At 40.7% G+C, this 15,936-nt stretch overlaps 4 long non-coding RNA genes across 4 annotated transcripts; all 4 read right to left on the reverse strand.

Moving 5' to 3' along the window:
- Positions 1 to 750: 750 nt before the first annotated feature.
- Positions 751 to 1,380, reverse strand: LOC131019187 (uncharacterized). The gene is made up of 2 exons (XR_009100117.1): positions 1,219 to 1,380; positions 751 to 1,006 (listed from the first exon to the last, which is right to left on the reverse strand). It is a non-coding gene; the product is annotated as an uncharacterized LOC131019187 (long non-coding RNA).
- A 94-nt stretch (positions 1,381 to 1,474) lies between these two features.
- On the reverse strand, positions 1,475 to 2,028 carry LOC131019181 (uncharacterized). The gene is made up of 3 exons (XR_009100113.1): positions 1,870 to 2,028; positions 1,667 to 1,771; positions 1,475 to 1,581 (listed from the first exon to the last, which is right to left on the reverse strand). It is a non-coding gene; the product is annotated as an uncharacterized LOC131019181 (long non-coding RNA).
- A 1,169-nt stretch (positions 2,029 to 3,197) lies between these two features.
- On the reverse strand, positions 3,198 to 4,495 carry LOC131019183 (uncharacterized). The gene is made up of 2 exons (XR_009100115.1): positions 3,609 to 4,495; positions 3,198 to 3,534 (listed from the first exon to the last, which is right to left on the reverse strand). It is a non-coding gene; the product is annotated as an uncharacterized LOC131019183 (long non-coding RNA).
- A 9,552-nt stretch (positions 4,496 to 14,047) lies between these two features.
- LOC131019186 (uncharacterized) lies at positions 14,048 to 15,001 on the reverse strand. The gene is made up of 2 exons (XR_009100116.1): positions 14,459 to 15,001; positions 14,048 to 14,384 (listed from the first exon to the last, which is right to left on the reverse strand). It is a non-coding gene; the product is annotated as an uncharacterized LOC131019186 (long non-coding RNA).
- Positions 15,002 to 15,936: the final 935 nt, after the last annotated feature.

Genomic DNA, 15,936 nt, shown 5'->3' on the forward strand with positions numbered 1-15,936 from the left:
CGTCTTCTTCTCCAAACAACCAAAAAAGGTGCTATGAGTGTTGAGGAATTCTTCCTCAAAATGCGTGGTTATGCAGATCAATTGTCTGTTGTAGGTCAACTCATTACTGATAATGAGTTGATTATGTACATTCTCTCTGGTTTTGGATCTGAGTATGAAGCATTGGTTGTCAACATCATGCATCGCACTGATGCTCAGAACTTACAAGAGATTCAATACTCATTCCAAGCTTATGAACTGCGGCTTCAGCAGCAACATTCTACTTCTCAATTTGAACTAGCTGCTCATGTTGTTTATCGAGAACAGGCACTACTACAAATTCGCTCATAGATAACGGATAAAATCCGTTATCTATGTGTGAAAACTGCCGTAATATATAATGGTGTAATGTATGTGAAGTTCATACATAACGTATATTTAAGCGTTATCTATTCTATTATACATAACGGTTTTTCATAAATATATAACGCTCAAAATCCATTATCTAAATAATTATACATAACGGTTCCAATCCGTCAAGAAAGTTAAACTTCACCGTTGTGTATACACATATACATAACGATTGTTTATATATAAATAACATTTTATATCCATTATCTATAGTATTATACATAACGGTTTTAACCGTTATCTTTGTCATAATACATAACAGTTCTTTACCGTTATGTATGCCAACTATAGCTTTTAGCATATTTTTAATACTTTTTCTCAATTTTTCTGTTGTTTATCTAAAAAAATGAATAAATAAACTTAAAACAACAAAATGATAAAACCATCAATAACATATATTATATATATCACAAAACATTCATACATAATGTTTTGAGCCCAACTAAAAAAAAAAAAAAAAACTAGGGCTTCCGTTGCCTTCTAAAACCAGCACCTCTCTATAAGCTCTATAATCTTGTATCTTGTCCTTCAACTATATAAATGTTAATCTGCTCGCGACGGCAGAGTGAAGAGCACCTCCTGAAGCTGAGTCCAGTTGGGGTTGAGAAATATACAACTACACAGAAATAAACAAAAAATTGAGAGATGATAAAATTAAGCAATTCTTGCAACTGTTATAAAAACACATTTCTAAAAAACTTACATCTCCATAGAAAAAAGATGAATTCATTATCCAACTACTGTTAAAAAAGTTAGATGTTAAAATTATCCAACTACTGTATAAAGTTAGTCCAAACATAAATATACCAGAAGCTTATCAACTTTTACCGTGATAATGGGAAGTAAAGGACCAAAAATCTCCTCATTCAAGATCAGAGAATCTTGTGGGGCATCCAGTATAACAGTGGGAGTGATCTTGCTGTAAGATGGACAAGGAAAAGAATTTCATGAATACATCATCAACCAACACCATATCATTGCTGAAGAAGAAAGGGCAGAACCAAGTTTTGGAACTCATAGATTGGCTTTATCCCGTTGACCACCAATAACTATTTTACTGGAAACCTTCTCTTCATCCAAAAGCTTTGTTAGACGTTCAAAATGTCGGGAATTTATAATTTTTGACAAGTCCTTTGAATTCACAGGATCCTTTCCATAGAATTTTTCTAGTTCAGATGAAAGAGCATCAACCTGAGAAATCATATCAGAATTTGATCAAAGAGAGAACGTATACCCCTATTTGCATGTACAATATAGTTCAGTTGGTATTGCTTACAAATTTTGATGCATAGTCCTTTGTAGTTATTATATAATCAGGTGAAACACAGGTTTGTCCACTGTTGCATCCCCACTTGCCTGAGATTATTCTTCTTGCCGCAACCTTAAGAACAAACAGAACAAGCACATCATCTGTTGGTGTTTGATTCAGAAAAATTCAGATTTGGTCGAGTTTCAGTAACTGAGGCCTGACGGACTTACTGTTAAGTTGATGTTTGAATCAACGATTACTGGACATTTCCCACCAAGCTCCAAAATCACAGGTGTAAGATGCTTAGCAGCAGCAGCTAATATAACACGTCCAACCTTGCTATTCCCTGTAGAAAGTTTGTTTGATTAGGTTTAGGACCAATAAAGTTTGTGATACCAACACCAATAGTTGATATTTTTATTACGATTCAAATATAAAATCGAGAGAGCGATATACAGAGCTACTTCACCTCCAAGTAGAGCAAACTATAACCAAAACCAGCTGTGAAATATCTCTTCAAATTTCTGATACTTAACTACATTCTAATATAGCTATCATTATATACAAACTTCTTTTTTTCTGTCCCTTTACATGTTAATAGGCTTAGTTACATTAAGATTCATTAACTAATAAGATTTAGTTACTAAACTTTTGGAGCTAGACTAAGAGGTTCTTGACCACTTGACTGCTAAATCTGAAAGAATCTCTCAGTCCAATTACAAGTCAGTGCTTCCGTTATTTAATCGATCAGCAGATATTTGCGTGGTCCTCTGAACTCAGGGACTAGAAAACATTGCAGAGTTTGTAACCTTTTGCTTGAGCAATCAGAAAATAAACAAGAAAACCTATCAATCTAAAAGAAAATTCCAGTAATATATGGTGCCAATTTCAGCATCGCGTGCAGGTAAAAGTGTAATGACCCGACTTTTTATTAAGGATTATATACTTTTAATTACTGATTTAAGGAATTATTATGGTAATTAGAGTTCAGCTTCCATTAATAAAATACGAACTTATATGAATTTGATAATTTATATATGTGATGATTTATTTTTTTTATTTTCAATAGATGATGCACTCAAAATATATTTTGAGTCCATTAATTTATTGTGGAGAATTTAACACTGAAGTGTTAAATATGAATCTTTTATCGATTGTTTACTTAAGCCCATGAGTAATTTATTTTATGTTAGAAGCAAGCTCAAATGGATTTTATGCTTCAATAAGAATTAGGCTTATATGTCTTAATGTATTTAAATGAGTTTGGAACCTTATAATTAATATATTAATCTCTTGGATATTTTAATTAGAATAATCTTAAGCATGCTGAATCCTAAAGCATGCTGAAGAATTTTTGAGCGCATGCTGAAGGAAATTCTTCAGTCTTACATGCAGGCTGAAAGTGTTCATACCTGTAAGTTGAAGAATTTCCATCCAAGCCAACCCATTTTTTTTCTTTTATAACCTACACCATTTTTCAGCCAATTCCCACCTCTCACATTCATCTACCATCTCTCTCGCAGCCAAGAAACGACACCACATCTTTCATCATTCAAGGTTTATATTTCTAATTTATATATTATCCTTCAATTGTATACATCAATTCCAGAATACCAACACATGCTCATTAACTCAGATTTACATATGCTTTGATAAATGAAGAAAATGAGTAGCAAATTCATAGATTTACAGTTACTAAATATGTACTTGTGAACTGAAGTTACAAGGAAAGAGTTAAAACTTTTATTTGAGCAATTACAGTATATGATTCTCGCACAAAAACCCTTTGTGTTGGCTGATTGCGTGTGTGAGTCGAGGTCAGGGGGAGGGCAGCCTCGGTGGCTCGTCGTCGCCGGCGGTTGACGGACGGCGACGGAGCCGCGGTTGTCTCCGATCTGCCAAGAAAGGGAAAGAGGAGTTTCAGTTTTTAATTTAAAATGAAATGAGAATAGGGAGATCCGGGGCTTACCTTTGTGAGACGGTGCTCGGCTCCTCACAGCGACTCACGGCGACGGCGACTCCAGGAGAGGCGGCTGCCGGATTCTTGCTGCCAACGGCAGCGGCTGACGGCGGCGCTCCTCCAGCGAGCTGCTGGCCGTCGATCGCAGGCCAGCCAGCGGCGACTCCGGGCGAGCAGCAGCAGCTCCAGGCGGCGACAGCTCGACTCCCGGCGAAGCAGCAGCAGCTCCAGCGGCTTCCAGTCGACGGTGCTCGCCGAGATCCAGTTGCAGCGGCGGCGGATCTGCCATGGAAGAGAGGCGGAGGCGACGGAGCGGCGGCGTGGTTGCGCTGCTGTGCCTTTCCAGCGGCCGAGATTGAGCGAGAGAGATAGAGGAGAAGAGGGGGGGGAAGAGTTCAGGGAGAGAGGAGGAGAGGCCGCGCCGCTCGCCGGCGGCGACGGCGCCGTTGAACGGCAGCGGCGGCGGCAGAACGAAGAGAGAGAGCAGAGAGAGTAAAGAGAGAGAGCAGAGAGAGTAGGGAGAGAAAGAGCCGAGAGATAGAGATAGAGAGAGAGAGGCGCATTTGATGTGTGTGTGCTGAGTGTGTTTTATTGTGTGTGTATATTTAGGTTAGGGTTTCAGCCGGGTTTGGGCCGGGTTTCAGCCGGGTTTGGGCCGGGTTTGAGCCGGGTTTGGGCCGAAAATATTGGGCTCCCTCTTGGGCCGATTTAATTAAACTCTTGGGCCGATTTAATTAAATTGTTTGGGCCGATTTAATTAAATTGTTTGGGCCTTATTCAAAGAAAAACATGATAGACTTAATTTATCTAATTAATTTGGGCTTATATCTATTTAAATTATTTGAGCTCTTAATTATTAATTTAAATTGAGCTTGATTAATTTAATTATATATTGACCTTTAAATTAATTATTTAAATGGAGTTCTTTATTTCAAGTATTTATAAATGGATTACAAAATGAAATATTTCGAGTTAAACTCTCATTTAAATTAATTCTTTTCAAAATGACTTATTAATATGGATTATTTGAAAATGATTAAATGATTTTAAAAATAAGAAAGCATGATCTATGATGATATAATTTATCTATGTAATATTATAGGATTTGTTTTTAAATGACGGAATATTTGACTTGATGACATAAATAGAACGAGTTATGATTAATGCGCATGTTGATGTTCGAATAAATAGTTTCGAACCTAAATGATAGTTATGTGATAATGTTTTGAGTTTAAGGTTTTGACGAGATAAGATTAATTCTTTCCAGTCCACATTAATTATTACTTGGACTCCTATTATTTATTAATAATGGGTCTCGAATTTATATTACTTGGGCTCCTACGATTTAATTGATTAAGTCCAATGAAATTTATTTATTTAACCCAATAAGAATTATTATTTTAGGCTTCTTTATTAATCCTAATTATTTTAATTAGTGATTAATATTAAAATTTACTAATTTTTAAAGGGTGATGATGGGCTCACTTATTGGGCTTCATGATTTTATTATCTTGGGCCTCATTTGTTGGGCTCTAGAAATTAATTGATGTTGGGCCTAATATTATTAATGCACTGGGCTTCGAATTTATTCTTTTGGGCTCGAATTAAATTCCTTTTGGGCCTTGATTATTTTTATTTTAATTGGGTCGTCATAATTATTCTATTAAATTTAATTAGAGAAGATTTTAAGACTTACTAATTATTAATTAGTAAGTGAATTAGATTATTTTAAGATGAGTAGATTATTAAAGATTAATAATCCGACCTCATAAGACGAGCTTTAATTCCTTAAATAGGATTAGCATCTCATAATTTAATTAAAGGAATATGAGTCATGCATAATCATTTCACGCATCCTCATTTATTGAGATTTTTCGAGAATTAGAATCTTATTTTATTTTCTCGAATTAAAGGTCAAGCACCAGAGTTAGAGCTAAACCGTGAGTCTGCTATTCAGGTAGGCTTTCTACGTATAAACTAAAATTATATATTAGAATTGTTAAGACTTTATGTTTATGAATTTAAATGATATTGTCAATGCCTAAATGCTTTATGTTTTATTATTAATTGCCTATCTGATGTTAATCGAATTCGGATTCTGGATGGGACCGCAAATCCCTTCGGAATTAGTGTACACCTTGTGATCGTGAGTCATCTAGCGGGTTGGCCGATCATAGTGTCCGTAGAGGGAGGCCTCCCTCTCGGCACGAGTTACTGATATGGTGATTAATGATATAAAATACCTGCGCGGGTTATTAATGAAAGAAATGATATTATGTTTGGTAAATACGAGTCTTTAAAGGAAAACCCTCGTATTTTACTACTGTTGAAAGGCTTGACAATAAAATATTATGCATGTATGTAAATTTCGGCAAGTGTCCACTAAGTACTTTTGTACTTAGCCCTGCATGTATTTTTAAATGTGCAGGTTGAGCGGTGATCGAGGATGTAGTGTGCAAGCGGAGCTTTGTCAAACTAGGATGATTACCTCAGAGTAGAGTATATGTCTTCATACATATACTCAAATTGTTATTCCGCTGCGAACACTGATTATGTTAAGATATTATGTCAAACAATATGTATTATTGAATAATGTACTAAAACTATTGAGTACCCCGTTTTGGGATAATATTATGTACGGTCCCCTTGTGGCCTTCATTGATATCTAGATATTTCGATTGATTTCTTTATACAAGTCAAGTCATCAAGAAACCGAATATGCCCCTTTCTAAATCCCGCTCCTAAATTCCCTCCCTTAGTCGCGGTTTTCCCGAATTTGCTATCCTTAGCAAGTGCGGTCGTGACAGAATGGTATCAGAGCATTTCTTTTGCTCTGAGTACTACTCATTCCTTCTAAGTTGAGTCTAGATTAAGTAAGTTAATACACTTTTGAACTAGTTGACAAAAGTTTGGCACTACATCTCGTCACGCTCAACGGAGGTTATGGTAAGTACTTTCAAGTTTTAATTTAGTTAATTTCTTGAAATGTATGAAGCATGAATAAGTATGACTATGGTATGAATCACAAGAACTTAGAACTGTTAAGTTATATATGCTCACTCTCACGACGGAACATAGAAGAGAACTTAGGGAGATGCCTTAATTTTTCTTCATGTTACGATGACATCGACAATGATGGTCGAAATAGAGAAAGAAGAATACACGAAGGGTCGCATGATGAAACCACGAGCATGAAGATTGAGCAGCGTAACGAACGCCAATAGTACGTTGATGGCATGGGCATAACTTAAATATTCGAGTGTTTTTCTACGATGAGATCTCGAATTAGCTTGGCCTTTTGAACTTATTTTGTTGAAACTTTTAGTGCTCGTTGCTAGATTTAAGAAAATATCATCATCACATAACAAGCCCTAAGTTCGGGAAACAACGACACTAGAACTATATGATAGTCGAATTAGTAATCTATAATTAAGTATTAAGAACCTGTATGGCTTGTGTAAATGCTAGATTTAGATGATGAGGTATTTTTGCACGTTATGGTTATTGAACCGAACTTGTTTTCCGATTTTAGATATTTAGAACCTTATCGCCTTAAGTTACTTGTCGTGTGCTACTTTTGACGATAGAACTTCCTTTGTTAGATGGCGAGGACTGTTTTCACCCGACGACGACCACTGCCCCCATGGGCTAGTCCAGAGGAGGTCGAGCGGTCCTACCGCACCTATGCTCCATGTCACGGGGATAACCTCGGACAGTTCCTCGCAGGTTTTCACAGACACTGGGTCGAGGCGAGTGCACATGGAGTATCAGGGTATGACGGTATCCAGAGGTTGATCTTACTGTTACCTTCCGAGTGGCAGGGATGGGCTAGGCAGATCTCTGCCCACTACATCTTTCGCCGAGAAGATTACCACGACCTCATGGGAGACTTCCCTAGCTTTATTGCGGAGCTTCAGATCTGTTTCACTTTGTGGGGCCGCGCCCCTCTAGGGCCCTACATCCTTCCGGGAGACTACGTACAAGTGGGGACGCCTTTGCCAGCGGAGACACCCGCTACTGCCCCTGAGTCTCCGATGGCCTTGCCACGAGATTCTCCACCACGTGCCTCAGTTCTAGGGCGCCGTGGTAGGCACGATGACGAGGCAGGCCCTTCTCGTCCACGGGCTCGTAGGGATTTCCCATCGCCTCCTGACTCAGCGATCCGAGCTACTACTCCTTCACCACCACTGATACCTACGATAGACGCAAGGTTTGAGGCTGCCATGGCAGATGTCGACAGGGTCATGGCCAACATGAGGGAGTTTCTAGATAGGGGCAAATACCCTATGCAGGAGGATGACGATACAGCGCAGTATGGTACGATAAGGATTACTCGTCCTGAACCCGTGCCAACTCCAGCTCCAATCAAGCCTCGTGCCACGGCCAGGATCAGCACCAGAGACGATCCGATCCGTGAGATTGTGGACGATATCTTCCGCTCAGCCCAGATCATGCAGGAGACAGGCGAGGGCCAGGGAGAGACTCCGTTGCCCAGCTGGGAGCCGGGCGAGGATGAGGAGGAGGATGAGGAGGAGGACCCCGAGGAGGATCCAGAAGAGGACCCCCTGGCGTCACCGAGGAACAGTCGTACCGCGACTGAGAGTTCACAGATTTGATAGTTTTTAGCTTGTGGATGTACTCTGGAAACGATAATTCGTTCCAATGACTATGTTTTTATTTATGTTGTTTCTAGCTAGCATTAGTACGGAAATGTTGGTCTCTAGGACATTCCGCGAAAAAAAAAAAAAAAAAAAAAAAACCCTTTTGTGATTACTTAACTAGTAAGCCGGTACATCATAGGGAGTACTGGATAGACTTTACTTACATTTTGGGTTGACAATGTAAAAGCCCTCGATGAGACAATTTTCCATGAGATATAAATGACCCTAGCATGGGTTTTCTACGACGATCTCGTGTATGTTTTATGTTTCTCTACGGGTTTTATTCTTCACGAGTCAGTTAAGAATGTAGTAACTTTGAATAATGTGACTTGTGTATGCAACGGTTCCTGTTAATATCTTAGTTTTAGAGTTATGATAAGTTAAATTTAACAAACAGTTCTTTATTAATTGCCTTAGAGATTCCTGTATAGAATGTATAAAAAAGGGTGTTTGTAATTTGCAGAATGCCGCCTAAACGAGGTCGCCCCCCTAGGAGAAACGTTAACAATGATGGAAATCGCGATGAAATACCTGAAGGGCGGCGAAACGACAGGGAACCTACCCCACCCCCTCCACCCCCTGCTAGAAGGACTGAAGAACTGTTTCTTCGACAGAATCCGCCCACATTCACTGGGACAGGCGACCCAGCCGAGGCCGAAGCTTGGATACGCGCCTTGGAGCGTATCTTCACCTTCCTACACTGCACAGAAGAGGAGCGACTCTCGTGTATGTCTTTCCAACTAGCCGGATCGGCTGACTTTTGGTGGGAAGCCCGCCGAAAGACTCTGACTCCCGAACAATGGGCAGTATACACTTGGGAAGACTTTAAGACGGGATTATATGATAAGTATATTCCCAAGAGCTACAGAAAGAAGAAGGAGGCTGAGTTCTATAGCCTGAAACAAGGGAAGAAGACGGTGACAGAGTATGACAGAGAGTTCTGCGATCTATCGCGTTATGCTCCACAACAGGTGGATACTGATGAGAAAATGGCGGAGAAATTTTGTGCCGGTCTGAGGCACGAGATTCGGATGACTCTAGCTAGTCATGGTGGACTCTCATACACTGAATCTTTGAACAGGGCACTGGACATCGAAGCTGCGATGCCAGTAGAAAGGTTGGCTCCATCACAGACCCCAGCGCCAGCCAACCCACCTGCACGCCCTCAGAACTTTAAAGGGAAGCGCAACTGGAACGACCATAGAGGAAATGAAAACCAGACTAACAAGAGGCCATGGCAAGGAAATGCGCCGTTGGGACAATATCAGCAACAAGGACAAGGGAAGCAACAGGGTCCTGCCCCGGCTGGAGGCAGCCAAAGACAAAATGAAGTTCCCCTTTGTCCAAAATGCCACAAACCACATCGTGGTGTCTGTAAGGCTGGAACTGACAGTTGCTACACGTGTGGCCAGAAGGGCCACTACTCCTCACAATGCCCCAACAAACAGCAGGGCGCGGCAATCAGGGCCACTTATGCCCAGCCCCTGCAAGCAGTTCAAGGGCAACACCAGCCCCGCCAACAACAGCCATACCAGCAGCAATACCAATACCAGCCCCGCCAACAACAGCCATACCAGCAGCAATACCAACACAAGAACCAACAGCGCCAACAGCAACAGAGGCGGCAACAACCATTGCCGCAGCAGGCGAGAGCCTTTGCTCTCACCCAAAACCAGCCCGAGAAAAACCAGGGAAACCTGGCAGGTATGGGCAAGCTTAAAGGTTTTTCCATAATGATTCTGTTCGATACTGGTGCCTCGCATTCTTTTATATCTGCCCCTTGCGTAGATACCGTAGAAATCGAATCAGAACGAGCTAAGTGTGCCTTAAGAATCACTACACCCTCAGGAGAAAGATCTACCACCACACATGTTTGCTCGAACGTAGAATTTGAAATAGGAGAACTTAAGATGGTAGCGAACAATCTTAATATTCTGCTCATGTGGGACGTAGATATGATCTTAGGAATGGACTGGCTAGCTGAGAATCACGCCACCATCCTTTGTAGTGAACGAAAAATTTCTCTTCGACCACCTGGAAAGGAACCGACGGAATTTCACGGCATAGGTATGAAGAAAAGAGTACCAGTGATATCCGCATTACAAGCCAGAAAAGAGATGATGAAGGAAGGAAGCACAGCTTATCTCGTCTACCTAAACGGGGAAGCTAGTGAAGACAAGAAGGTGGAAGATGTGGCAATAGTACGAGACTTTCCAGAAGTTTTTCCTGAAATATTGCCAGGACTACCTCCAGACAGGCAACTAGATTTCACCATTGATCTAGAACCTGGATCTGCCCCAGTATCAAAGGCACCGTACAGGATGGCCCCAAAGGAACTACAAGAATTAAAGGTGCAACTACAGGAACTCTTGGACTTGGGTTTCATCAGACCCAGTGTCTCGCCTTGGGGAGCGCCTGTACTCTTTGTCAAGAAGAAAGATGGAACCATGAGAATGTGCATTGATTATCGAGAGTTGAACAAACTGACGCTTAAAAACAAATACCCTCTTCCAAGGATAGATGATTTGTTCGATCAACTTAAAGGAGCCAGTGTATTCTCAAAAATAGATTTAAGGTCTGGGTATCATCAACTGAAGATCAGACCAGAGGATATATCTAAGACCGCTTTCCGCACAAGATATGGTCACTATGAATTCGTTGTCATGCCATTTGGTCTAACCAATGCACCGGCAGTATTCATGGACCTCATGAATCGAGTTTTCCATCCATACTTAGACAAATTTGTCTTAGTGTTTATAGATGATATCCTCATCTATTCTAAGAATGACCAAGAGCATGAAAATCATTTAAGAATCATCCTGGAGACATTAAAGACGGAGAAGTTGTTCGCCAAATTCAGCAAGTGCGAATTTTGGTTGAAAGAAGTAATGTTTCTAGGGCACATCGTATCAGCAGATGGAATCAAGGTGGACCCCGCCAAGGTGCAAGCAGTGCGCGAGTGGAAATCACCAACTACACCTAATGAAATCCGAAGTTTCTTAGGTTTGGCAGGATACTACCGGAGATTCATCGAAGGATTCTCTAAAATAGCAAGACCAATGACGCAATTACTTCGCAAAGGAATCAAGTATAAGTGGAACGAAGAGTGTGAAGCCAGCTTCCAAGAGCTGAAGAAGAAATTGACAACTGCACCAGTGCTAGCGGTTCCAGCAGCCGATAAAGAATACGTGATCTTCACGGACGCGTCCAAAAATGGGCTAGGTTGTGTGTTGATGCAAGAAGGAAAGGTCATTGCCTACGCCTCGCGACAACTAAGGCCACATGAATTGAACTACCCCACTCATGATCTGGAACTAGCAGCAATTGTGCATGCTCTGAAAATTTGGAGACACCATCTATACGGAGTTAGATGTGAAATCTTCACTGATCACAAAAGCCTTAAGTACTTTTTCGAGCAGAAAGACTTGAATATGAGACAGAGGAGATGGCTCGAGCTCGTGAAGGATTACGACTGCGGTATCAACTACCACCCGGGAAAAGCTAATGTAGTAGCTGATGCTTTAAGTCGTAAAACTCAATCCGAGTTAGGACTTCTTCTCACTCAAGAGGACACGCTTGTAAGGGATTTTGACAAATTAAAGATAGAAGTGGTTCAGCCACCGGCAACGACAAGAGCAATTATTGCAACTCTAGTAGCCGTCCCAGACCTCAGAGAAAGGATCGTCAGTGCCCAGAGAGCGGATGAGAGCTTGGAAAAAGTTCGTCTCAAGATCCGAACAGGCACGCCAGGAGGCTACCAAGAGGCAACGGATAACGCAGTTCTTTTTGAAGGAAGATTGTGTGTTCCCCATAACGAGGAACTCAGAAACGAGATCATGAGTGAAGCTCATGACACGCCCTATACCGCTCATCCCGGAAGTACCAAAATGTACCAAGATCTAAAACAGAAGTTTTGGTGGGACGGGATGAAACGAGATATAGCCTCGTTTGTAGAGCGTTGCCTTGCATGCCAGCAAGTGAAAGCTTTACATCAACGACCATATGGGAAATTACAGCCATTGGAAATCCCAGAATGGAAGTGGGAGCACATAGCGATGGATTTCGTGACGGGTCTACCCAAGACAAATAGGGGCAACACAGCTATTTGGGTAATAGTAGACCGTCTCACAAAGAGCGCTCATTTTATACCGATTCCAATTACCCATGGATCGGAGAAACTAGCCCAACTGTACATTCGTGAGATTGTACGGCTACATGGAATACCAATATCCATTACTTCAGATAGAGATTCAAAATTTACTTCTAGATTTTGGATCAGTTTGCAGAAAGAGTTGGGAACGAGATTAAACTTTAGCACCGCCTTTCACCCTCAAACAGATGGACAATCAGAAAGGACAATTCAGACCCTTGAAGATATGTTGAGGACAGTGGTGCTAGACCGAGGAGGAAGTTGGGAATCAGTGCTGCCGTTAATCGAATTCGCCTACAACAATAGTTACCAGGCAACCATTGATATGGCACCTTATGAGGCGCTGTATGGAAGGAAGTGTAGATCACCACTTTACTGGGATGAGGTGGGTGAAAGAAAAATCCTTGGGCCAGATGCAGTAAGCGAGATGATTGAGACCATCCGCCAGATTAGAGCAAGAATTAAAGAGGCTCAGGACAGACAGAAGTCTTATGCTGATACCCGACGAACTGAACTACAATTTCAGATTGGAGACAAGGTTTTCCTTAAAATATCACCCTCGAAAGGGATCGTTAGATTCGGTGTTAAGGGTAAGTTGAGACCTCGTTTTGTAGGACCTTATGAGATCCTTGAAAGAATAGGTCCCGTAGCGTATAGGTTGGCACTGCCACCTAGCTTTGGAAACGTTCACAATGTGTTCCACGTGTCACAGCTGAGACGGTACGTGTTTGACCCCAAACACGTGATTCACCAAGATGAAATGATTCTTAACCCAGACTTGACGTACGAGGAAAAACCTGAAGCCATTTTGGACCGAAAGGTGCAAGAGTTAAGGAATAAATCGATCGCGTCAGTCAAAATACTGTGGAGACACCATGGACCGGAAGAAGCAACGTGGGAACTTGAGGACCAGATGAAAGAAAAATACCCAGAACTTTTCACATAGGTATGCAAATTTCGGGACGAAATTTTTTTTAAGGGGGATAGTATGTAATGACCCGACTTTTTATTAAGGATTATATACTTTTAATTACTGATTTAAGGAATTATTATGGTAATTAGAGTTCAGCTTCCATTAATAAAATACGAACTTATATGAATTTGATAATTTATATATGTGATGATTTATTTTTTTTTATTTTCAATAGATGATGCACTCAAAATATATTTTGAGTCCATTAATTTATTGTGGAGAATTTAACACTGAAGTGTTAAATATGAATCTTTTATCGATTGTTTACTTAAGCCCATGAGTAAATTATTTTATGTTAGAAGCAAGCTCAAATGGATTTTATGCTTCAATAAGAATTAGGCTTATATGTCTTAATGTATTTAAATGAGTTTGGAACCTTATAATTAATATATTAATCTCTTGGATATTTTAATTAGAATAATCTTAAGCATGCTGAATCCTAAAGCATGCTGAAGAATTTTTGAGCGCATGCTGAAGGAAATTCTTCAGTCTTACATGCAGGCTGAAAGTGTTCATACCTGTAAGTTGAAGAATTTCCATCCAAGCCAACCCATTTTTTTTCTTTTATAACCTACACCATTTTTCAGCCAATTCCCACCTCTCACATTCATCTACCATCTCTCTCGCAGCCAAGAAACGACACCACATCTTTCATCATTCAAGGTTTATATTTCTAATTTATATATTATCCTTCAATTGTATACATCAATTCCAGAATACCAACACATGCTCATTAACTCAGATTTACATATGCTTTGATAAATGAAGAAAATGAGTAGCAAATTCATAGATTTACAGTTACTAAATATGTACTTGTGAACTGAAGTTACAAGGAAAGAGTTAAAACTTTTATTTGAGCAATTACAGTATATGATTCTCGCACAAAAACCCTTTGTGTTGGCTGATTGCGTGTGTGAGTCGAGGTCAGGGGGAGGGCAGCCTCGGTGGCTCGTCGTCGCCGGCGGTTGACGGACGGCGACGGAGCCGCGGTTGTCTCCGATCTGCCAAGAAAGGGAAAGAGGAGTTTCAGTTTTTAATTTAAAATGAAATGAGAATAGGGAGATCTGGGGCTTACCTTTGTGAGACGGTGCTCGGCTCCTCACAGCGACTCACGGCGACGGCGACTCCAGGAGAGGCGGCTGCCGGATTCTTGCTGCCAACGGCAGCGGCTGACGGCGGCGCTCCTCCAGCGAGCTGCTGGCCGTCAATCGCAGGCCAGCCAGCGGCGACTCCGGGCGAGCAGCAGCAGCTCCAGGCGGCGACAGCTCGACTCCCGGCGAAGCAGCAGCAGCTCCAGCGGCTTCCAGTCGACGGTGCTCGCCGAGATCCAGTTGCAGCGGCGGCGGATCTGCCATGGAAGAGAGGCGGAGGCGACGGAGCGGCGGCGTGGTTGCGCTGCTGTGCCTTTCCAGCGGCCGAGATTGAGCGAGAGAGATAGAGGAGAAGAGGGGGGGGAAGAGTTCAGGGAGAGAGGAGGAGAGGCCGCGCCGCTCGCCGGCGGCGACGGCGCCGTTGAACGGCAGCGGCGGCGGCAGAACGAAGAGAGAGAGCAGAGAGAGTAAAGAGAGAGAGCAGAGAGAGTAGGGAGAGAAAGAGCCGAGAGATAGAGATAGAGAGAGAGAGACGCATTTGATGTGTGTGTGCTGAGTGTGTTTTATTGTGTGTGTATATTTAGGTTAGGGTTTCAGCCGGGTTTGGGCCGGGTTTCAGCCGGGTTTGGGCCGGGTTTCAGCCGGGTTTGGGCCGAAAATATTGGGCTCCCTCTTGGGCCGATTTAATTAAACTCTTGGGCCGATTTAATTAAATTGTTTGGGCCGATTTAATTAAATTGTTTGGGCCTTATTCAAAGAAAAACATGATAGACTTAATTTATCTAATTAATTTGGGCTTATATCTATTTAAATTATTTGAGCTCTTAATTATTAATTTAAATTGAGCTTGATTAATTTAATTATATATTGACCTTTAAATTAATTATTTAAATGGAGTTCTTTATTTCAAGTATTTATAAATGGATTACAAAATGAAATATTTCGAGTTAAACTCTCATTTAAATTAATTCTTTTCAAAATGACTTATTAATATGGATTATTTGAAAATGATTAAATGATTTTAAAAATAAGAAAGCATGATCTATGATGATATAATTTATCTATGTAATATTATAGGATTTGTTTTTAAATGACGGAATATTTGACTTGATGACATAAATAGAACGAGTTATAATTAATGCGCATGTTGATGTTCGAATAAATAGTTTCGAACCTAAATGATAGTTATGTGATAATGTTTTGAGTTTAAGGTTTTGACGAGATAAGATTAATTCTTTCCAGTCCACATTAATTATTACTTGGACTCCTATTATTTATTAATAATGGGTCTCGAATTTATATTACTTGGGCTCCTACGATTTAATTGATTAAGTCCAATGAAATTTATTTATTTAACCCAATAAGAATTATTATTTTAGGCTTCTTTATTAATCCTAATTATTTTAATTAGTGATTAATATTAAAATTTACTAATTTTTAAAGGGTGATGATGGGCTCACTT

The sequence above is a fragment of the Salvia miltiorrhiza genome, chromosome 3 (genome assembly GCF_028751815.1).
Source record: "Salvia miltiorrhiza cultivar Shanhuang (shh) chromosome 3, IMPLAD_Smil_shh, whole genome shotgun sequence".
Taxonomy (NCBI): Eukaryota; Viridiplantae; Streptophyta; class Magnoliopsida; order Lamiales; family Lamiaceae; genus Salvia; species Salvia miltiorrhiza.